Source organism: Populus nigra, chromosome 2 (assembly GCF_951802175.1).
Source record: "Populus nigra chromosome 2, ddPopNigr1.1, whole genome shotgun sequence".
NCBI classification, from domain to species: Eukaryota; Viridiplantae; Streptophyta; class Magnoliopsida; order Malpighiales; family Salicaceae; genus Populus; species Populus nigra.
The window spans coordinates 7,026,900-7,029,399 of record NC_084853.1 but is presented as its reverse complement, the minus strand read 5'-3'; positions in this window follow the sequence as shown (position 1 = coordinate 7,029,399).

The window sequence follows — 2,500 nt, the reverse complement described above, 5'->3', positions numbered from 1 at the left end:
ATCGGCAGCGCAGATTTTTCGACGAACATGGGCTGGACGCTGGACTGGCCGGGCCATGCAGGAAAATTCATCGAGGGGACACGCTGACGAAACAGCGCTGGTTCAGGCACGGCGGGCAGTGTTGGAATCGGCAGCGCCGACGAAACCGGCAAAGTCGGCAGAATCGGCAGCGGGTGCTGGCGATGGGTCTGGACGGGCTGGATAGTCCAAGGCTCGACGAGAAAGACTGCTGGTTTAGACACTGGGGCAGTGGCAGCCCGCGGGACAGTGTCGGCAGATTCGGCAGCGCAGATTTGTGCGGCTGCAGGTTCGTCGGGGAAAATCGGCAGCGCAGATTTTGCGACGAACATGGGCTGGACGATGGACTGTCCAGGCCAGGCAGGAAAATTTGTCGAGGGGACACGCTGACGAAACAGCGCTGGTTCAGGCACGGCGGGCAGTGGTGGAATCGGCAGCGCCGACAAAATCGGCAAAGTCGGCAGAATCGGCAGCGCAGATTTTTCGACGAACACGGGCTGGACGGTGGACTGTCCAGGCCAGGCAGGAAAATTCGTCGAGGGGACACGCTGAGGAAACAGCGCTGGTTCAGACACGGTGGGCGCAGTGTTGGAATCGGCAGCGCCGAGAAAATCGGCAAAGTCGGCAGAATCGGCAGCAGGTGCTGGCGATGAGTCAGGACGGACTGGATAGTCCAAGGCTCGATGAGAAAGACCGCTGGTTTAGACACTGGGGCAGTGGCAGCCCGCGGGGCAGTGTCGGCAGACTCGGCAGCAGTGTCTGCCGATTCGGCAGCGTTGGCTTGTTGGCGCGGGGGGCCGATGCGAGTGGGGACTTGGGCAGCGGGCAGTGAAAGCAAGAGTTTCCCCGATGCTGCCGGGAAAAACGCTCCCCGGGATGGCCGGGTGAGATGACCCGGCGGCCCGCGACGGGTCATTCAATTCCATGCCCCGTCAACATAACTCCCGATGTACTGTTTGCTTTTTCGGAAGAAGAGATCCATCCCCCCATCCTCGGCCAGCCAAAAACGCTCCAATTAATGGCCGGGTGAGATGACCCGGCGGCCCGCGACGCGTCATTCAAATCACTGCCCTATCGGCTACAACTGCTGATGGGTGGGATTAGAGGCCTGCCATGGTGGTGAGGGGCGGCGAGGACCGTGAAAGCTAGAGTTTTTCAGAGGCTGCCGGGAAAAAGGCCCCTCGGGTGGCGGGGTGCGAGGACCAGGCGCGTCATTCAATTCTCTTCCCTATCAACTTGGCTCCCGTTGGCGGGATTGGAGGCCTACTGTTTGTTACAGGGCTAAAATCGTCAGGGGAAGAGCTGACGAAACAATGCTGGTTTGGATGCAGGGGGTAGTGTTGGAATCGGCAGCGCGGACAAAATCGGCAAAGTCGACAAAAAAGACTGTTGGTCTGGACATCGGGGCAGCGGCAGCCATGCCGACAGGGGGGGAAATCGGCAGCGCAGATTTGTGCAGCTGCAGGTTCGTCGGGGAAATCGGCAGCGCAGATTTTTCGATGAACATGGGCTGGAAGATGGACTGTCCAGGCCAGGCAGGGAAATTCGTCAAGGGGACACGCTGACGAAAGTAGGCTCGTCGGTGAAAATCGGCAGCGCAGATTTTTCGACGAACAGGGGCTGGATGCTGGACCGGCCGGGCCAGGCAGGAAAATTCGTCAGGGGGGCACGCTGACGAAAAGAGGGGCTGCCGCGTGGAAAATCGGCAGCGCAGATTTTTCGACGAACATTCGTCAGGGGGGCACGCTGACGAAAAGAGGGGCTGCCGCGTGGAAAATCGGCAGCGCAGATTTTTCGACGAACAGGGGCTGGATGCTGGACCGGCCGGGCCAGGCAGGAAAATTCGTCAGGGGGGCACGCTGACGAAAAGAGGGGCTGCCGCGTGGAAAATCGGCAGCGCAGATTTTTCGACGAACATTCGTCAGGGGGGCACGCTGAGGAAAACAGGGGCTGCCGCGTGGAAAATCGGCAGCGCAGATTTTTCGACGAACATTCGTCAGGGGGGCACGCTGAGGAAAACAGGGGCTGCCGCGTGGAAAATCGGCAGCGCAGATTTTTCGACGAACAGGGGCTGGATGCTGGACCGGCCGGGCCAGGCAGGAAAATTCGTCAGGGGGGCACGCTGACGAAAAGAGGGGCTGCCGCGTGGAAAATCGGCAGCGCAGATTTTTCGACGAACAGGGGCTGGATGCTGGACCGGCCGGGCCAGGCAGGAAAATTCGTCAGGGGGGCACGCTGACGAAAAGAGGGGCTGCCGCGTGGAAAATCGGCAGCGCAGATTTTTCGACGAACAGGGGCTGGACTGGCCGGGCCAGGCAGGAAAATTCGTCAGGGGGGCACGCTGACGAAAACAGGGGCTGCCGCGTGGAAAATCGGCAGCGCAGATTTTTCGACGAACAGGGGCTGGACTGGCCGGGCCAGGCAGGAAAATTCGTCAGGGGGGCACGCTGACGAAAGTAGGCTCGTCGTGGAAAATCAGCAG